The sequence below is a fragment of the Cucurbita moschata genome, unplaced genomic scaffold, assembly GCF_002738365.1.
Source record: "Cucurbita moschata cultivar Rifu unplaced genomic scaffold, Cmos_1.0 Cmo_Scf00011, whole genome shotgun sequence".
Classification (NCBI taxonomy): domain Eukaryota; kingdom Viridiplantae; phylum Streptophyta; class Magnoliopsida; order Cucurbitales; family Cucurbitaceae; genus Cucurbita; species Cucurbita moschata.
The window spans coordinates 567,977-576,507 of record NW_019268527.1 but is presented as its reverse complement, the minus strand read 5'-3'; the positions used below and the strand labels follow the sequence as shown (position 1 = coordinate 576,507).

At 36.1% G+C, this 8,531-nt stretch overlaps 1 long non-coding RNA gene and 5 other non-coding genes across 6 annotated transcripts in view; all 6 read right to left on the bottom strand.

Moving 5' to 3' along the window:
• Positions 1-8,531, bottom strand: part of LOC111449820 — a 22,989-nt gene that overhangs the window by 1,745 nt on the left and 12,713 nt on the right. The window lies entirely within an intron of this gene.
• Positions 2,740-2,821, bottom strand: TRNAS-CGA. Its single transcript has one exon. It is a non-coding gene; the product is annotated as a tRNA-Ser (tRNA).
• TRNAS-CGA lies at positions 3,431-3,512 on the bottom strand. Its single transcript has one exon. It is a non-coding gene; the product is annotated as a tRNA-Ser (tRNA).
• Positions 4,732-4,813, bottom strand: TRNAS-CGA. The gene has a single exon. It is a non-coding gene; the product is annotated as a tRNA-Ser (tRNA).
• Positions 4,984-5,065, bottom strand: TRNAS-UGA. The gene has a single exon. It is a non-coding gene; the product is annotated as a tRNA-Ser (tRNA).
• On the bottom strand, positions 5,302-5,384 carry TRNAS-CGA. Its single transcript has one exon. It is a non-coding gene; the product is annotated as a tRNA-Ser (tRNA).

Sequence of the window (8,531 nt, the reverse complement as noted above, 5' to 3'; positions counted from 1 at the left end):
GGACATATTGACACCCCTTACCCTTAACCACTCGGACATATTGACACCCCTTACCCTTAACCACTCGGACATATTGACAGGACCTGTGCAGGCATAGCCCAACCGATTTCAAGTTGGTCTCCTTAACCACTTGGACATATTAACACCCCTAATATAAGAAATGATTTGTTACTTGTTCAACCGATGTGTGATTTCACAATAAAGCTAAAAATTCATCAATGGTAGGATTTGAACCTATGCAGGCATAACATTTCGAGTCTGTCTCATTAACCACTCGGACATATTGAGACCCCGTATATAAAGAATGATTCTTTCCCTGTTCAGCCGATGTGTGATTTCACAATAAAGCTAAAAATTCGTCAAACTTCAGTTTCTTCTTGGATTTCATTAAACATCAGCTTCTCAGATCTTCAATTTCTCGTTTGCGTATACTTTCGCTAAGAACTACTTCTCGAATTTCTTCATCAAACTTCAGTTTCTCAGATTCTCGGGTACTACTGATTGTGGCAACAATAGTATCCCACTTTCATTTCTCGTTTGCGTTTACTTTCGCTGAAACTACTTCTCGGATTTCATCAAACTTCAGTTTCTTCTAGTATTTCATTAAACATCAGTTTCACAGGTTTCTGAATCAAACTTCAGTTTCTTAGATTTCTACATCAAACTTTAGTTTCTCAAATTTCTTCATCAAACAAGATTCTCGGGTACTACTGATTGTGGCAAAAAACAGTACCCCACTTCCACCTATCTAAGTATTATGTAGGATGTGAGATTTCATAATAAAACTAAAAATTGGATTTCATAATAAAACTAAAAATTGCATAGCCAAATTTCTAGTTCGTCTCCTTAACCATTCGTACATATTATATTGACACCCTTACCTTATATAAAGAATGATTCGTTCCTTGTTCAACCAATGTGTGTTTTCATGATAAAGCTAAAAATACGTCAATAGCAAGATTCAAACCTACGTAGAGATAGCCCAACAGATTTCGAGTCTGTCTCCTTAACCACTTGAACATATTGACACCCCAAAACTTTAATTTCTCAGATTCGCCCAACAGATTTCGAGTCTGTCTCCTTAACCACTTGAACATATTGACACCCCAAACTTTAATTTCTCAGATTCTCGAGTACTACTGATCGTGGCAACAACAATAACCCACTTATATAAGTATTATGTAGGATGTGGGATTTCATAATAAAGCTAAAAATTGCAGCCAAATTTCGATTTTGTTTCCTAAACCATTCAGACATATTGACACACTTATATAAAGAATGATTCGTTCCATGTTCAACCGATGTGTGTTTTCACAAGAAAGCTAAAAATGCGTCAATAGCAAGATTCGAACCTACGCAAGTATAGCCCAACAAACTCGAGTCTCTCCCCTTAACCACTCGAACATATTGACACCCCAAACTTCAGTTTCTTCGATTCTCAAGTACTACTGATTGTGCCAACAACAGTATCCTAAGCTAAAAATTGCATAGCCAAATTTAGAGTGATACTAAGCTAAAAATTGCATAGCCAAATTTAGAGTTTGTCTCCTTGACCATTCCTACATTCCTACATAGTATCCTAAGCTAAAAATTGCATAGCCAAATTTAGAGTGATACTAAGCTAAAAATTGCATAGCTAAATTTAGAGTTTGTCTCCTTCACCATTCCTACATATTGACACCCTTATATAAAGAATGATTCGTTCCTTGTTCAACCGATGTGTGTGTTTACAATAGCATATTGACACCCTTATATAAAGAATGATTCATTCCTTATTCAACCGATGTGTGTTTTCACAATAAAGATAAAAATGCGTTGATAGTAGGATTCAAACCTATGCAGTCGTAGCACAACAGATTTCAAGTCTGTCTCCTTAACCACTCAGACATATTGACACCCCAAACTTTAGTTTCTCTGATTCTCAGGTACTACTGATTGTGGATTCGAACCTACGCAAGGCCATAGCCCAACAGATTTCGAGTCTATCGACTTAACCACTCGGACATATTGACACCCTAGACTTTTATTTCTCAGATTCTCGAGTATGTGGCAACAACAGTATCCCACTTCTACTTATATATGTAGGATGTGGGATTTCATAATAAAGCTAAAAATTGCATAGCCAAATTTCGAGTTTGTCTCCTTAACCATGCCGACATATTGACACCCTTATATAAAGAATGATTCGTTCCTTGTTCAACCAATGTGTGTTTTCACAATAAAGATAAAAATACGTCAATAGTAGGATTCGAACCTACGTAGGCATAGCCTTTCACCCCAAACTTTAGTTTCTCCGATTCTCAGGTCACCGACAGAACCAGAAGCGTCCCTTGTTTCAAAGAGAGGAGGATGGGTTATTCACATTTCATTTGATGGTCAGAGGCAAATTGAAAGCTAAGCAGTGGTAATTCTAAGGATTCCTGAGGGGAAAAATAGAGATGTCTCCTACGTTACCCATAATATGTGGAAGTATCGACGTAATTTCATAGAGTCATTCGGTCTGAATGCTACATGAAGAACATAAGCCAGATGAAGGAATGGGAAGACCTAGGATGTAGAAGATCATAACATGAGTGATTCGGCGGATTTGGATTCGATTGTGGCAACAATAGTATCCCACTTCCACTTATATAGGATCTTGGAATTCATAATAAATAAATTCCCACTTCCACTTATATAGGATCTTGGATTTCATAATAAAAAAATTGCAAGTTTCGAGTTTGTCTCCTTATAAAAATACATCAATAATAGGATTTGAACCTACGTAGGCATATCCCAACAGATTTCGAGTCTGTCTCCTTAACCATTCGGACATATTGACACCCCAAACTTTAGATTCTCATATTCTCAAGTACTCTGATTCTGGCAACAACATTATACCAGCTCTCATAGTGATTACATTTCAAAACTCTATAATAATTTTTGGTAAAAACAATCATTTATTAAATGCGTTATTTTCCTTTGATGAGATCCAATACATGAACGAAGAGAACAATGTTTTAAGAAACACTTATTTTTTTTCTTATAATAATTATTATAAGTCTCAACTGATTCAACAATTAGATCATTGGAGTTATCATATTATTAGTCTAGGGTTTATCTTTTTAAGCATAGGTATTCTTTCAGGGGCCGTATGGGCTAATGAGACATGGAGATCGTATTGGAATTGGGATCCAAAAGAAACTTGGGCATTTATTACTTGGACCATATTCGCAATTTATTTACATACGCGAACAAATAAAAATTTTGAAGGTGTAAATTATAAGTATTATGTAGGATGTGGGATTTCATAATAAAGCTAAAAATTGCATAGCCAAATTTCGAGTTTGTCTCCTTAACCATTCGGACATATTGACACCCTTACCTTATATAAAGAATGATTCGTTCCACGTTCAACTGATGTGTGTTTTGGCAATAAAGCTAAGAAATACATCAATAGCAAGATTCGAACCTACGCAGGCATAGCCCAACAGATTTCGAGTCTCTCTCCTTAACCACTCGGACATATTGACACCCAAAACTTCTATTTCTCAGATTCTCGAGTACTATTGATTGTGGCAACAATAGTATCCCACTTCTACTTATATAAGTATTATGTAGGATGTGGGATTTCATAATAAAGCTAAAAATTGCATAGCCAAATTTTGAGTTTGTCTCCTTAACCATTCTGAAAGATTGACACCCTTATATAGAAAATGATTGGTTCCTTGTTCAACCGATGTGTGTTTTCACAATAAACCTAAAAATAGGTTAGTAGCAAGTTCCTTGTTCAACCGATGTGTGTTTTCACAATAAACCTAAAAATAGGTTAGTAGCAAGATTTAAACCTACGCAAGCATATCCTTTGTTCAACCAATGTGTGTTTTCCAATAAAGCTAAAAATAGGTCAATAGGAGGATTCAAACCTAAGCAAGCATAGCCCAACAGATTTTGAGTCTGTCTCCTTAACCACTCGGACATATTAACATCCCAAACTTTAGTTTCTCAGATTCTCGAGTACTACTGATTGTAGCAACAACAGTATCTGACTTCCACTTATATAAGTATTATGTAGGATGTGGGATTTCATAATAAAGCTAATAAATTGCATAGCCAAATTTCGAGTTCTGTCTCCTTAACCATTTCGAAGTATTGACACCCTTATATAAAGAATGATTCATTCCTTGTTCAATTGATGTGTGTTTTCACAATAAAGCTAAAAATAGGTCAATAGCAGGATTCAAACCAATGCAGGCATAGCCCAACCGATTTTGAGTCAATCTCCTTAACAACTCGGATATATTAACCACTCAGACATATTAACACCCCAAACTCTCGGATATATTAACCACTCAGACATATTAACACCCCAAACTTTAGTTTCTCAGATTAATCTCCTTAACAACTCGGATATATTAACCACTCAGACATATTAACACCCCAAACTCTCGGATATATTAACCACTCAGACATATTAACACCCCAAACTTTAGTTTCTCAGATTCTCGAATACTACTGATTGTGGCAACAACAGTATCCCACTTCCACTTATATAAGTATTATGTTCTCAGATTCTCGAATTGTGGCAACAATAGTATCCCTATAGAACAATAGTATCTCACTTCCACTTATATAAGTATTATGTAGGATGTGGGATTTCATAATAAAGCTAAAAATTGCATAGCCAAATTTCGAGTTTGTCTCCTTAACCATGTTCAACCGATGTGTGTTTTGACAATGAAGCTAAAAATACGTCAATAGCAGGATTTGAACCTACGCAGGCATAGCCCAACAAATTTCGAGTCTATCTCCTTAACCACTCGGACATATTGACACCCTAGACTTTTATTTCTCAGATTCTCGGGTACTACTGATTGTGGCAACAACAGTATCCCACTTCCACTTATATATGTAGGATGTAGGATTTCATATTGACACCCTTATATAAAGAATGATTAGTTCCTTGTTCAACCGATGTGTGTTTTCACAATAAAGCTAAAAATACGTCAATAGTAGGATTTAAACCTACGCAGGCATAACCCAACAGATTTCAAGTCTTTCTCCTTAACCACTCGGACATATTGACACCCCAAACTTTAGTTTCTTAGATTCTCGAGTACTACTGATTGTGGCAACAACAGAATCCCACTTCCACTCATATAAGTATTATGTAGGATGTGGGTTTTTATAATAAAGCTAAAAATTGAATAGCCAAATTTCGAGTTTGTGTCCTTAACCATTCGGACATATTGACACTCTTATATAAAGAATGATTCGTTCCATGTTCAACCGATGTGTGTTCTGACAATAAAGCTAAAAATACGTCAATAGCAGAATTCGAACCTATGCAGGCCATAGCCCAACAGATTTCGAGTCTGTCTCCTTAACCACTCAGACATATTGACACTCCAAATTTCTATTTTTCAGATTTTCGAGTACTACAGATTGTGGCAACAATAGTATCCCACTTCCATATATAAGTATTATGTAGGAGGTGGGATTTCATAATAAAGCTAAAAATTGCCTAAATTTTGAGTTTGTCTCGTTACCCATTCGTTCCTTGTTCAACCAAGTTGTGTTTTCACAATAAAGCTAAAAATACATCAATAGCAAGATTCAAACCTATGCAGGCATAGGCCAACAGATTTCTAGTCTGTTTCCTTAACCACTCTAACATATTGACACCCCAAACTTTAGTTTCTTAGATTCTCGAGTACTACTGATTGTGACAACGACAGTATCTCACTTTCACTTATATAAGTATTTTGTAGGATGTGGGATTTGATAATAAATCTAAAAATTGCATAGCCAGAAGCTAAAAATTGAATAGCCGAGTTTGTCTCCTTAACCATTCGGACATATTGACACCCTTATATAAAGAATGATTCTTTAGCCAAATTTCAAGTTTGTCTCCTTAACCATTCGGACATATTGACACCCTTATATAAAGAATGATTCGTTCCATTCGTACATATTGTCTCCTTAACCATTTGGACATATTGATACGCTTATATAAAGAATGATTCGTTCCTTGTTCAACTAACGTGTGATTTCACAATAAAGCTAAAAATTCATCAAGAGGATTAAAACTTGTGAAGGCATAGCCCAACTGATTTCACAATAAAGCTAAAAATTCGTCAACAGTAGGATTCAAACCGTGCAGGCATGGCCCAACAAATTTCGAATCTGTTTCGTTAACGACTCGGACATATTGACACCCCTTGTGTAAGGAATGATTCATTCCCCTTAACCACTCGGACATATTGACACCCCTTATATAGCCCAATAGATTTCTAGTCTATCTTCTTAACGAGTAGACATATTGACACCCTATATAAGGAATGATTCGTTCCCTATTCAACACCAACGTGGGATCTCACAATAAAGCTAAAAAGTAGCCAATAGCAGAATTCCTCCTTAACCACTCGGACATATTGACACCCCTTGTATAAGAATGATTCGTTTCCTGTCCAACCGATGTGGGATTTCACAATAAAGCTAAAAAGTCTCATGAACCACTCAGACATATTGATACCCCTTGTATAAGATTGATTGGTTCGAGATGCGGGATTTAACAATAAAGCTAAAAAGTCTCATCAACCACTCAGACATATTGATACCCCTTGTATAAGAATGATTGGTTCGAGATGTGGGATTTCACAATAAAGCTAAAAAGTCATCACAACAAGATTTGAACCTATGCAAGCAAAGCCCAACAAATTTAAGTCTCCCTAACCACTCAAAAACATTGACATACTTATATAAGGAAAGATTCATTCTCTATCCCACCTATGTGGGATCTCAAGTCGTCAATATCAAAATTCCTCCTTAACCTCTTGGACATACTTATATAAGAAATTATTTGTTCCCTATCCAACCAATGTGAGCAGAATTCCTCCTTAACCACTCGCATACTTATATAAGGAATGATTCGTTTCTGTCCAACCGATGTGGGATTTCACAATAAAGCTCAAAAGTGGAATTTCACAATAAAGCTCAAAAGTGGGATTTCTTAGGATTCAATAACACAATAGTAATTTCATGGAAGAATCAAGAGAAGAAAGGAAAAAAAAGATAACTTATAAATGGTGATTATCAAAGCAACAACTAGATGATGTTTACTAATAGGGAGTAATTAAGCCCCAAGAACCCCAACTTCTCAACTGTAGATGGGTTACAATCTCTAAGGCAAAGAGGCAATTTTTAAAGACTTTTCTAAGGAAGTTGTAGATTAGACACTCTTGACAATAAGTTAATTAACATCCAAATTCTTGAAACTCGAACCGTGATAAAAAGACAAAGACCAAAAGATTAATTTATGTGGAGAAATGTCACAACCCAAATTTTTAAGTTTTGAAACTCGAACGGTGATAAAAAGGCAAAGACCAAAAGAAAATATAAGATAAAGTAAAATAAAATAAAAGATAAATGAGGTAGAATTTAAATCGAAATAGAGACAAACAACACCACAATTAAACAAAAAAAGGAATCTCATTAGAGGATGGTACCGTTCAAATTTATTTTAAATAGAGAAATGGATTTGAGATACAATTACAAATTGAAGTACAAATGACTCAAAATATAAAGATAGACGTAGAATTACCCACTCTATGGCTGCAGAACTCTCAAACACCCATCAACCTCAACTAACAACATGGGAACACCTTAAAAAGAATGGAGAAATGGTAAGTATAAAAATACTCAGTAAGCAACCTACTTGTTCGGTCTCAACACATTCTTAATCTAGTAGGTATGCACGAGTTTTACTCTGAACTCTAGAATGTTCAGGCCTAGTCTCTAATGCTATCTGGGCATCTGGGGCTGCCTTGAAGTTTCAAGCGTTACTTAAGCTGCTCAGGAACCCACTTTAGGTTCATAGGAGAAGGTTCACTCTTTCCTGGCATCGTGGATATGTCAAGCGACAAGTCTCTTTCGAGTGAGCTATTCTATTTTTTGACTTAGGGTAGCTTGCTTTGCCTGTGTAGTGTAAAACCAGTGACAGGTTAAGGCGTGACCTCGTAGAATTCTCTCCCTTGTGTGGTAGTATGATGTGTACTTGACTACTCATCATTCATGGGAGGTTAGTTGGTGAACTTTCCCTAAGTATTATATAATCGCCCAAGGTTGGGGGAGCGACCTATTTGCTTATCAACTTCTAAGATTACCCACATGATTCCATTGCCACTCTCAAGATAGATTTATTATGTAGGATAATCCAATTTAATTGTTAGGTCACACAAACCTAATCAACCCATGCATGACTCGATAGTAGGGGTATCATAGTAAAAACTTGAAAATATGGGTATAAGAGGGGAAAGGGTAGCGGAGACTTTGATGACATCATTAAACTGGTGACACCGTACATATTTGGAGCTCTACTTGGTTCTTAAGAGCATTTAGGCAGTTTAAAGCTTGCCTCTCTTTTCTGGGACGACTAGGACTAACTCCTTGAAGTAATCTACTATCCAAGTGCACATAGGTCTAGACCTGTTGTAACGGTACACCTTCTGAGGAGAGAGGAGAGAGAGAGAAAAAAAAAAAAAAAAAAAAAA